Source organism: Eurypyga helias, unplaced genomic scaffold, assembly GCF_000690775.1.
Source record: "Eurypyga helias isolate BGI_N326 unplaced genomic scaffold, ASM69077v1 scaffold42060, whole genome shotgun sequence".
In the NCBI taxonomy this organism is placed as follows: Eukaryota; Metazoa; Chordata; class Aves; order Eurypygiformes; family Eurypygidae; genus Eurypyga; species Eurypyga helias.
This window is the reverse complement of record NW_010227074.1, coordinates 1-13228: the sequence shown is the minus strand read 5'-3', so window position 1 is coordinate 13228 and position 13228 is coordinate 1.

Here is a 13228-nt window from a genome sequence, read left to right as displayed (position 1 = left end):
TATATATATACACACACACATATATTATATGTGTGGGCCATGTGTGCAAGTGTGCATATCTCCGGAGTTGTGCTTAATACAGAATCTGATAATTCATTTGTTTTCTTTACTCTGACTGTTGCAGTGATTGTTTGAATGTATAAATACCCAAACTTCTTTTATAAAATATTTAATAAATAGTACTGAATGTTAATAGCGAGAGGGAAAAGAGGAGCTTTTACACTACCTTCCCAGTGTGTAATAACATCAGTTCTGAGTTAACTTATGCCTTACTGAATTGCATTGAAGACAGTAGCATCAGCATCTCCTAGCTGTGCTGAGAAATCCGAGTGCGAGCCTTAGTAACTCAAACTGTAAGTAGGCTTCTACAGTTCAGTGAGTAGTTCAGCTGCCTCTGGGCTGGTGTAAACTGCTAAAAACATTATCAGCTGGTGCTGGAATCTGAGTATGATCTTTTGCTGCCTGTAGAAAAGATTTAAATAAGCTTTTGCTTCTATTGGCTTTCTTAGCATTGTGGAAGAGGTAGTTCTGAGCTTGCAGCAGTGGTTCTACTGCCTTATACCTAAACTGTACCCGGCTAAATGTAGTGCGAGAAATTTGGGAATCGCCAAAATTTTTCACTGGGAATCTTCAGATTTATAGCCCCCAACAGGGCAAGAGGAGGAGATCTTTTGTATATACTGATTGAGCACTGACTAGATGAAGCAGCTCTCTCTTTTTCCATTAAGTAAAATCTATACAGAGCACGAAATCCTGTGCTTCCGTAGCTTCATTTGTTTTTATTAACCTAAAAATTGCAACAGTAAGACTTTTTAAAGATGTAAGCAAACATTGTTTTAAGCTAGAAACTTTTTCTTAGTATTTTGATATTTTCTACCTCTTAAGAAATAAACAGCATATTTAAGATCTTATATTTAAAAAATGACCACCTGCCTTATGGAGAAATGTATGGAGTCTTTGATCTTTCTCTGTTTGTTATGTTCAGATAAATATTCAAGTGTCTTGCACTAAATCAATTGCATCTCTTTCCTGTAATTTTATACATATGGCTAGATTTGTGAAGCTACTAAACCATAGGTCAGAAATACTGCAGGAAACAAATGTAGCAGAAGTCGCACTTTTGAATGAAGATTATAGCGATGGGCAATACTTTGGGTTTTTTTTTCCATCAAATCACAATACCACAGTCATTAACAGAATAATTTGCATATCTGCAACTCAAGCTGGATGCATTATTCTTCAAATCTGGTCTATGTGTCTGTAACTCTCTGGCAACAATAGAGTTTTCAAGTTTAGATCTATAACCCGTCACCAGCCCCTTTTCTTTTTCTTACATGCCACTTTAGTGACAGAAAATAAACCCAAACGTTTAACTGGCTTATGACTGGAACAGTTGGACAGGGCATGGATAAGGAAGACTTCTACAGGGGGGATGAGTAGCTTAGAAAAGTTTGCACTTTGCTGTGTGCTGCGTTGTTCTAAAGAAAACCCATTGAAAATGGGTCCATCTATTACATGTAACATGAAGGACATGCTTTGAATGCTTCCATCTGCAACCAGATCTGGGATGTCAGATTGGACGTGTATTTGAATTTTGTTTTCTGTTACCTTGAAGCCCTGTTGTCTTAGAGGCAGATGAATGCTTTTCCACCATTTTTCACTTTGCCCTGGAACTCTGCTTCACTGTCATTTCTGTAATTTATTACCAAAGACGTTAAAATAATTCTTTCTATTTCATACATCTTTTAAACACTTGACTACCATGCCAGCAGCTTACAGCACGGCAAGTCTCACGTCGTTGTGAAGACAAAATCTGGGCTTTGATGCCAAAGGAAATCTTAACCTTTGGGGGCTGTTTGGCTCTTCCTCTTGATGACTTGTTCCCTTCCTGTGTTTTATTCTTGTATTAACTGTCAAGATGCGGCACAGCAATCTGTTGATACCTGTAATTATTCTTGCTGTGGTTAATTTCCATTTATGCTAAAAATAAAATTCATTTAACAACAAAAGAGGGTAGGAGAAATAAAAAAACCTAAGTTTTTAGAAAGGGAGCAAAATTTGTGGCGGATGCATTAAACTTGCTCATCATCATATTTGGCAGCTCCTGTGATTACTGTCTGATCTGATTGCTGGGTTTGTATTTTCTGTGTGTGGAGGGGATCTCCCCATTCTTTGTCATATGACCTAAGAGTTGATAGCATCTGAAATAAAAGGATAAGAAGCCAAAAGGCAACGTTAAAGAATTGTAAAGCATTGAAATCAGCGGGTGTTAAACAAAACAAATCTCATATTGGGTGTTTGAGTCGTGATTTTTGAGAAATCAGACTAGCAGTTTTGCCTTGTATCTTACAATCTAAAATGAGTAAAAACCACATTTGGTTAATGACAAGAAGCGTTGGGTTGGGTAGTGCCTTATTTAAATTTGCTTCAGCAAAACTTCCCTGTCAACAATGTAAACTTCAGAATTTTACTATCATCTCCTGAAAAATAATGCCTGAGAATAATCCAGGGCATTTCTTGAATACGTGAAGCAAAATCGTTGCATGAGTAATAGCTCCTTTGTAAATCTCTGAGATGCAGCTGCAAATGCGATGTAACCGGTTGTGAATGACCCTCTGACCCTGTTTCCAACTGCAGTGTAGTTGTCCCTGCTTACTTTTGTATGAAACAGTTGGGTTGCGTCGTTAAACTTCTGTCAACTGTATATTAAGAAGTGGGAGAAAATTGTCTTGATGTTACTTCTGTGTATTTCTGCATAAAAATATATTCATCATTCATAAACCTTAATATACTCTATACTGATATTCTTGGTAAAATATGAAATTTTCATAATTTTCTTCCCCAAAACTTTGTTAGCTTTCTGCAGTTTAACTAAGACAGCTCTTGGTTTTAATAACTGACATTGAGGCACGTTTCCCCCCCATTTCTACCCTGAATGGTATAAAGAAAGTATCAGGGAACTTAATGCTTCCTTTCACACCCAGCAGTGTTCCCCAGGCTGTTGAGCTCCGTGGATCAGTCTTAACAATTTCCTGGTGACCACTGCCTGCTGTTCTAGCTGTCCTCTCGGATGACCTTATAAACATTACTTCATGTGCTTTTGGAGGGCAGTTTGAGGGGCACTCACCTAGCACTGCCCTTCGTTGTGTACCTGTTCATTAAGTGACAACTTAAACTTGCGTGAGTGAAAACACCAACTTGCATCGAGACGATGGAGCAGCTCAGGCCTTCGGGTGTTAAAACACTCGCTCAGTTTTCAAATTACGTGGCAAAGAAGGAAAAAAAAAAATCCAGGGTAATAGTGTTCATAGAAACCGAAACCACAGCTCTACTTCCAGATTTGCAGGCTTGACAGTTTCTGGAAGCAGGATTGCTGCTTTCGCTCAAAAGCTGGCCCCCGCAGGACGTGGTGGTCGCCAACAGTCACCCTATGACTTGGCAGTTTAGTGCTGAAGGCAGAACACTGTACAGAAAGGAACACAAATTCATGGGGCCAGAGCGTACGACCAGGGGCAGCTTAGGAGCTGCGCAAAGGTCCGGTGCTGGTCTCATAAAAACAACGCAAAAACCCAACCTAACAAAAGCATCACCCCTTCCCACGCCTCCCTCTTTTTTTTTCCTGTCCAGGTGTTCTGTGTGGCCCCTCCCATCTCTTAAGTCTTTACCCAGTGCCCCGTTTTCTCAATACTAAACAAAAATTTCTGAGGAATAGGAAAACAGTCCATTTTAACAAGCTTGTAAATCAGAAATCGTGTCTAAAAGCTGTAGTTAAAAACTTTCCCCATAAACTTTGTGGCCTGTCTTTTCCTTGACTGTGACGAGGACTTTGCTCCCACTTTTCACTCTGGAGTCGGAGCACAGCCTGGGAAGGGTAGTGTGCTACGGCAGTGTGCAGCTATGCCTGCCCAGCACACTCCCAATGAGCACTCTTGGATCTGCTGTTGTGTCAGTCTCTTCTGTCATCTCTAGATGACCAGCTTTGTAGAGCAGGGAGCTTTGAGCCTATCCTCTTCAGCAGGGCTTTTTTCTGCGTGCTCCTGCAGAGGGGCAGGCTGAAGAGGAGCGCAAAACCTGGCCCACAGCGCGGCTCTCCTAGAGAGAAGGATGAAATCCAGCTTCTCCACATAACCGAACACATCTTGCAAGGGCTAGAGTCAGATGGTGCTATTCAAAGGAGTGATACATTAAAATGAAAGGGGTTTTTTGAGTTGTGTTTTCCGTCATGTATAATGCCTACTATAAATAAAATTCACAGTATTCACTAACTCATCCTTTCTATTTTCTAGCTACTGGTGGGTGCAACTTACTCCAGCAGCTGTGGGTTCATAAGAAACTGCACACGTTATCTGGCTTATCTGTTGAAACTTAGTAAATGCTGTAACTTATCACCAAATATATTCTTGTACTGCTCAGTTCTTAGGTACTGTTCTTGCTGCAGCTTTTGAAAGCAATAAGATAAATTTTCCACGTAAATAGTTGCCATATGTTTAAAATTATTTTAAGCGGTTCCTTTTTTTTTTTTTAATATAAATTGTGGATTTGGTGTTTTTGTTGTGTAAAACAAAACTGTATTAAAGCTCATGAGAATATCTGGGAGGTTGATCCACGAGAGGTGATGAGCTCCTTCAGCTCCGCACCAGTGAGACAGTTGGACGCCCTCAGAATCGGGCAGTCTTGTCCTTACGTGAGCAGTGTTACACTAGTTCCGGTGTTGGAAAAACACACCACAAGTATGAGGTGTATTACGTACGCAAAGCTGCTAAATGCCGAACTTGTCGTTTGTTTTGATAGGGCATTAGTGATTTCGGGATGAATGTGTTAGAATTATCACTGACTTCCAGGTTTTTGAGAAAACTTTCTGTAGTCAGGATCATTCCTGTTTTCTGCTTCACTGACTGCAAAAATTTGTAATAATGTTGGAGCACCTTGATGCGCAATTCGATTTTATTATTTTTGTCTCTGTAACCGATTTATTGGGATGTTAATAAACCATACTTGCAAAAGGTCACAGAGCACCCTGACTTCTTCCCAAGGGTTGTGAGCATCTTTCTACAAAGGTCGGTGGTGACAGCTGAAGTGAGTCTAGCTGCTGTAGTGATCTGTGCTTGTTACACTTGCCAGAACGGCAAGTGTGAGGGAGCTTCCAACTGCTAGAAGCCTTATTTATCACTTACAATCTGTCTGGTAGTTGTGCAATGTTCCAGTTGTTTACCAGTTACCTGCACATGCTGTACAGCGCTGTCATGTGGCTGTTATGGGAAAGGGGAAAGCTGACGGAATGCATTTACACCTGGAAGTTGATTCTTAAAAGCAGTTTTTAGTAGACATGTGCAGCGTAAATGTTCTGCTTTAGCATGGATGTGGAGACCACAAACTACATGTTCACCATAAAACACGTTTTAAAAACAAGGAAACTTGGTATTTACTGGGTAAAATAAATAACTGGAAGGGAACGGTGTCAGTGTGGTGTTTTGTCCCTCAGAGATGGTGACTCAGGACAGCTCTGCCAGTCAGATCTCGACTGTGTCTCACAGTCTCACCATATGCCTGTAAGATGCAATGCGGATGGATTAGAATCTTGAAAAATGTGGGAGTACACTGGGTGCAATTCCTGACCAACCTGTAATTCCTGACTGCGGTTCTGCAGCACTTTCCAGGCTCGGTGTGTACAAAGTTTTGGTGGGAGGGAGCGTGGAGGTTTCAGGAAGAGCTGGGAAAAATTGGAACAATAAATCTGTTACCAGGTAAAATCTCCTCAGCTGTTGTACGTGGCAGAATAAGGGTAGAGGCCAAAGGACAAACGGCACTTATAGTGGGAAGAATCAGCTCCTGTTTTGTTTTGGTTTTTTTTGAAATCCAGACATTTTGGGTCTGAAGTGGGAACTTTGGAATTTGTTCATCATGTCAGTGGGAATCTCCTCATTGCTGATTAATTTCATAGAGCTCTAATGTGCTTTACTTGGTACCTGAGATAACTGGCATTTAGTTCACGTTGCTGGGAAAAGAGCATTTGACAGAAGCAGTAATATTTTTTTTTTGTAATTATAAAAGGGAGAGGAAAGGGATCCTCACCTTTGGTGCCCCAATCGTGAACACCTAAGGCAGTAGGAACTTCCCTTACAGGGAAATGGATATGGGGTGAATTCTTCACGATTGTCCCTGGAGCTACCAACATGCCAAGTACTAACAGTGGTCAGTGCTCCCCAGACAAAACAGGCTGCTCTGCCCCACAGAAGCGCGAGGTGAACTTGACTCGTATAGACCTTGTGTTTCAGCTCCGTTGTCTGCTCATTTACAGTAATCTCTATTTTAAAGTCATTTTGCTTACTGCAAAATGATTCAAACCACCGTAGCGTGAGGAAAAACACTGACAGCTGAGCAAAGCTTGCTCTGTGTAGTAACTGACACATCCTGCCTTCTTTTTCCTTTTTTTTAATGCCTCTCTTACATTTTTTTCCATCTTGCAAACATTGCTCTTCATGCTCAGTTTGTTGATTTTTAACTTAGGCCCCCCTCTAGTGCAGCGGATGTGTAACAATTTGTAGGGCTCCTCCGAGTTCTTAAATGGGGTTAAAAGCCGGCCAGATGCCAACTTCAGCAGTATGCTTCGGAATGCGTCTCTTCGCTTACTCTGCACCAAGGGAAACATTTGAAACTGCTATGGGTAAACCTTCCTTTGAGGTAAATCAACATTGCTCTACTGAGCCCAGCATGTCTGAGGCTCATGTTAACTGAGAATTTGACTCTGGGTTCATTGATGTAAGTTTTTACAGGCTCTTGGAACAATAATAAATTTCCTGGAAGGGGAGATTTTGTGTACGAACATCAGCTGACGTTTCTGCCTCTAATTTCACAGACTTCATTATTGGCTTGCTGTAGTGTGCTAGGGCACTGTTTCTCTTCAGGGATTCTTTTGAGCTGATGTTTCACTTGCTGTTTTACTAAGAGCAGCTGTTAAAATTTGAAAATAATATTTTTTTTTTTTGCATAGTTACCATTGTTTATTAAGATTTCTTTAATAAAAACTTGCTTTCCTATATCACAACTTTCTTACTTCTGAACTTGTTTAAAAAACAAGAAAGAAGCCATGATAAAGGCTGCAGTAAATCTAGTTTAAATTACTGCAGTACATGCCTTGAAAAATCCTTTCCTTCTTAGGTTTTATGAGGGTACGTCTGCAATGCCTAGATTGCTGCCTAGAGCAAGGAAGATTATGTAGATTTATCAGTAGATGAGAACCTGTCTAATAGCTGAGAGAGATTTACTGTTTTGTTTACTCTAAGGTTTGTTATCGTTTCAGCCATTGACAGACTGAAGATGGATTGAAGTCAAGAGATCATCCTCCTGGTATTCATCGTTTGTTACTTGCACTTTTCTCGTCAGTGAAACAAATCTTGTGAAAGCAACTAGACCTATAGAATAGCTATATGGGTTTTTTGGATGGGAAAATCAATTTTCTTACAAAGTTCAAAAGTACTGCACCAAATTCTTAAGGCTTTTTATGGGAAAAAACCCTCCACTGGGGACTTTGCCTGAGAAAGAGCACGGAAATTAGGTCCGTTAGGGGATGGTTTACTTTTTCTACCTCAGTTCTCTGGGTACCAAAGGATGGTGAGCCCAGCCCGTCCTTAACATGTCCCTTTCTTCATTTTGGAGAGAGAGAGTAAAACTTCAGCCAAAGTTGACGGAAGACAGAGAACTCAAGGATGTTATATTCTCACCTTTTGTGGATATCAGAAACTGGAGAAGACGTCTGGATGTGCCCCATCACAGGGAAGGCCACAGTAGGAGCTCCACTGTATTTCAGCTAGCTGCAGAGCTTCCTAAAGCTGATGCTTATGTGAATGCTTTGGTCCTGATACCAATAAGAACTCTTCTGTTGGAAATGACGGGGGGAAAGGAGGAGAGGAAATAGTATATACTGTTGATTCTCCGTATCCAAGCGTGCAGTCACCAGGCCCTAGCCAAAGGACTGACCAGAGTTTGTGCTTTCCCGGTTCGGGTTGCTCATTGTTTCTTTTCATACTAACGCTTCCTCTCAGGACACAGCTGGTCTCCCTTCTCTCTTAGCAATGGCATTGCTCACACTGGGCTCTGCTGGCACTGATGAGGCCGGACAGTAACTGCAGAACCTAATAGGCCCCAGCTCATGCTGACTGCAACCAGCTCTGTAGGAGGAAGTGCGTTCCCGCCTCCCCGTCACAAAGAGGGTGGTACTGGCAATAAGAAAGCCATCCCAAGGTTACTTGCATCACCCGTTACTGATGCTACTCACCCACATCAGTGCGTCATTCAGACACACGAGGGCAGAACAAGCAGCAAGGGCACCAGTTTCAGTCCCGTGATAGAGCAAATAAAGGACATTTTTAATCGTCAGAGAACAGGCCAGCACTTTGTTTCATACATGAGGTTTTTCCCAGCACGGTGAAGATCGGGTGTGGGTGTAACTGCAGTGTAACAAACAGCCACAGCGACCTGGAGTTGTGCGACTTCGGCCCGAACCACCACCTGCGCCCATTTGTGTGACGCCACGGCCGCGCGGTGCTTCCCCTTCTGTTCACAAGGACGGCTGCGGCCTTTTACTCCGCCAGTCTGCCTTGCAGTCAGCCTTCCCCTCTACAGGCAGCCTCAGTCACAGGCTCTTCCCCGCAGATCATTTAACTCCTCTTGTTTTGGCAATTTTGTCCTAAACTTCCCGTGTTTTCTTTAGATGTGCTTTCCTTAGTGCTTCCACGCACTCTTAACAGCTGGAGTCCCAGCCCATGGCAGAGGGGTTGGGGTTGGATGATCTTTAAGGTCCCCTCCCACCCAAACCATTCTGTGATCTGATGATTTAAGGTTGTCTACAAATAACCAAATCAATATGAACTGCACTAATGTTAGGATCACGTATTTTTATTGATCTGAACACGTAACAGCAGAACAGAGAGGAGTGGCAGTACAATGTATGGAATCAATGTGTTATGTGATCATTTACAGTCAGTCGTACCTAGCTGCCCGCGGTACCGAGGCACTACGATGTACCTTAAGTAGTGCCACGTGCTGTACAGGCGTATTTTAAAGAACCCTGCAGAGTGCTTAGGGTCTGAAAGGGGTGTGTGTGCAGAGATACAAAGAGGAAAGGCCTCAGTTTTTGGAGCCTCAGTCACAGGCATCCTCTGTTTGCAGTGGTTTATTGGGGGGGGGGGGGAATCCTATTATTTATTGTTTTAATACAGTTCGTCATTTGGCTTGGTAGGTCCTGTTCCAACTGGCCAAGAACCAAAGATGTAAAGAAAGAATAAAAATTAAGAAGCATAGGGAATAAGCTTAATTTCAGAGTTTATTACTGATCTATTCTGTTAGACTTTTGTAGTGTCATGCGGAATAATAAGCTTTTAAAATAACAGTTTATATAGGACCTACATAAATGTTTGGGGATCCTACAGCAGAGTGTGACAGCCATTCCTTTTGGCTGATTTATGAGGAAGTCCTACTACTGAGTAACTTGAACAACACAGCAGCCAGATGGATTTTGATAAAACATTAATGAGACCAGATGGTTTGTACCAAACTATCATAGAAAAACACTTTAAAGACATGCAAGAAATGTTATCTATTCTTAAGTGTTCGTTTATCATTATTGTAAAAGAAATAACAGTTCTGCGGCTGCCATCTAATCTACAGTTCTGAAACACTGAGTTCATGCATCTTCACACAAACTCTTCTCATTACTGCCGCAGACATCAACTGGGTGACTCCGTGGGTAACAACAACCTGTTAGACATGATCCTGGCCTACTCTTTCGGACAGTTTTCTGAAAATCATGCAAAAGCCATCAAACAATCGCAAGGTTTTCAGAGGTAGATCTTTAGAAAGCTACAGCTGCCCTAAACCACAGTCACTACGGGGTAAGAGAGGTTTTACCCGGAGAGGGGAGCCCTGCACCGCAACACATTTACCTCAGAAAGGTGGCTGTTGTGCCGTTTCCCCCCATGCCAACATCAATACTCGAGACTCCAAGATCTGACTGAGTTGCATGGAACACACCCACCTCCTCCTGTGTCTCAGTGTGCACCCCCCTGTTGTCCAAGGGACTAGAAAGTCCAGAAGTGAACTCTTTTTTTGCCCCATATTGGTCCCTAAAGGTAGCAGAGATGAACCTGACAACAAACCAGCCTCTAAATAGTGCCCAAACTCATCTCACAGGCAAAATCTTCCAACGGTTGAAGATGCCGCCTTCCCGTCGCCGCTGCCAAGAGCCGAATGGACAGAAGCCTGCACAAAGCCAGAGAGAAGTGCAGCAGAATGGCTTTCTGGCTCGCAGGGTCCCTCCTGGCTTACTGCAGCCTCCCGCTGGTGTCCCCTAAGCTGGGTACAGTCACTTGCTGCTCGCTAGGCCTGTCGCCAGCTGCTGGCCCCGCGGCAGCGCTGATGACAGCCGTGCCAGCAGGGCAGCGAGGAAGCTGTAGGCCCAACAGGAAATGCTTCGGAGGGGTGAATGGCATGGGCAAAAACTACAGAGCAGCCCGCCAAAACAGGAGGTGAATTTTAATGTGAAACATACAAATAAGGCTGATTTGTTGATTTCAAAGAAAGAAACAAAAAACCTGCTCAGATCTTTTGTCCTCGCAAAGGGAAATGGGGTAAAAAAGAAGTTCATTCTTTTGCTGGCGATTTGGCGTATGTTGCTGGACACCTTTAAAAAGATTGGCTACCTCGAGTAGCCTGCTTCTCTAAACAGAAGCCCAAAATAGTTTCACACTTTCTTCCATAGAACTGAAGCCAGCAGACCCCCCTCCAGCCAGCGTGAGGGTTTAAAAAAGGGCCTAGCCTGCAGGAACAGGGAGCTTTGGACACCCTCCTGACACACCAGTGTGCGGGCTGAACTTCAGCGAGCTCTTTCTAGCCTGGCTGGATGCAGCCTGAAACAACTCGCTGGTGGCTACAAGGCATTATATGCCATTAGTACTGCTGATAATAGCAATGCCCTGCAAGCATTCAGCAAAGTTTCTAAGATAGAGGCAAAAAAAAAAAAAAGGTATTTAAGAAATTGCCCTTTGCGGACAATTTTGGACCTACATCCTAATGTCAGTGGTTGAAAAAATAAGGCCAGATCATGTCATCATACAGGGGAAAAAAAAATAAAAAAATAATGCCAGACTTTTATAGGATGTAAAGACCTTCCTGTGCCCGGTAGGAATAACCCTTCTGCAATGCTGACATCTTGTGGTGGCCTGCTCAGTGATGGCTCAGTGCCACGCCTGAGGAATTTCGCACACGTATTCAAAGAGCAAACTGTTGTGCTGGGGTTTTGGATTCCTTTCAGACCACTCTCTGTCGTGTTAGTACTCACTTATTATGCGTATAACAATTTTCTAAGCTGTGGCCATGAAGTTCTCGTGTGGATTGCCTCGCTTTCCTTATTTAAATGAGGTAGCCAAATCTTGTCCCGTACCAAAAGCAGTTTGTCCCAGAGGCAAAAGTTGCTGGTTTTCTCCTTCTGCTTTTTCTTCTGCAAGAGGATCTTCTCATGCAGGAGCAAATCAGAAGGATGTTCTATTGCAGAAGCGATGCACTTCATGCTTCAGCTCAGGAGATGGACCACGCTCACAGTGTGTGTTCCTCTGATACGATGTTCTCCCTGCTGGCATCCCAGCCAGTCATGAAGTAACCGCGTGCGGAGTCCGGACTGCGCAGTACACCTCTAGCCCATTTCCACAAAGACTGAAGGCTCAAGGTGGGTGTTCAATCCTACATGGCTCCTTTTTGCAGCCAGTTTGGTAACAGTCTTAGAAGCATTTAGCTGCTGCATAGCCCAAAAACTGTCTATTAATACCCAGACCTATGTTTCTGTCTCTTCTAATCCATGAGAAGCATCTGTAAATTATCACATGTTAGCTTGCGTCTTCCAAGTGGCAAGATGATTTCTACTCCAAGTTTGTTTTCTCGAAAAGCTGTAAATATTCCTGGTGTAGGAACCCTTTATTTGGTGTGCACGCATCTACCGGTAACATCCTTAAAATGACTAACAAGTTTCACTGCTTTTATTAGTGTCCTCCCTCCCCAGTGAATATTTCCATGGTAATGTGGTTCACTGCAACTTCCTGGCCTGATTTCTCAAAATATGCCTTAGCAGACACTCGCCTTGGAAATGAATCACACGTTGCCACTCCCTGGAAAAGCACATGATAGCTGATGAAACGTGTGCTATTACTGGCCACTGTGGGAGATTATTACTGGAGCGAGCGATGCTGCAGCTTGGTGCTGATGCTAAAAAGAGATCTGAGGATGTGTGGGTGCTTATTCTCAGGATGAGGCTTCAAGAATGGAGTTTTGTGGGGTTTTTTATTAGTCCATAAAAATTAAATTATCACAGATGCGGATACTTAGTTCCATTCAGCCTATTTGTTCAAATTTCTGTAAGCAGATGCAACCCCACAAGGGAAATCTCTTTACGACTGATTCACTAGGGATGTCACCTAGGGGAAACAGAAGGGTTGGCGGATTTCACTCTGCTGAAATTAACTGGACGTTTTGGATAGTGTAGGTAGTTAAACAGAATGGGAGAAATGGACGAGACTTTAGCTCTGTGCATTAACCCTTACCGGTCACCTGGGACGGTTCATTTCAGGACACGCAACTTTCAACTTCCCTTTGTTCCAAAGCCCCGGTGTTACTCCATCAAGATCTGGTGATGTGCCACTGGTGACTATACCCCACAGCCTCAAATGCTCCTCTTCAAACTGTCAGGGAAGGACATGGCCTGTAGCAGGGTTCACTTGAAAAAGACCCCTTCTGATGTTTTTTTATCTTGAATTTTCTCACAGGATCCTTTGGGATCATCAACATCCAAGTTGTTTTGTTCTGGTGTCGCACTGCTTTCAAAGGGCTGAGATGCGGCGATGGGGCTCACCATTTCACCCTGCGCCTTGCAAACTTACCCCCGTGCTCCACCGAGCACATTTTTCCGCAGTGCTGCAGTTCCAAGGGACCTTGGCTTCAGGCTGCCGTTCGGACCACTGCGACTTCACCAGGTTCAGCCCTACCAGCCGTGAGGCTGCAAACCTGCGGCCAGAAAGCGGCAGGGCTGTCGCTCCCAGCAGATTTTGCACGCGGGCTGCTGACCCTCTGCTTTCTGACCACGCGTGACCCAAGCCGGATTTGAGAGGATGTCACCAACATTTCCCTTCTAACTGCGTTGTACAATACCGCTGCCAGGCAGTTTTCAGGGACAAGGAGCTGCCTG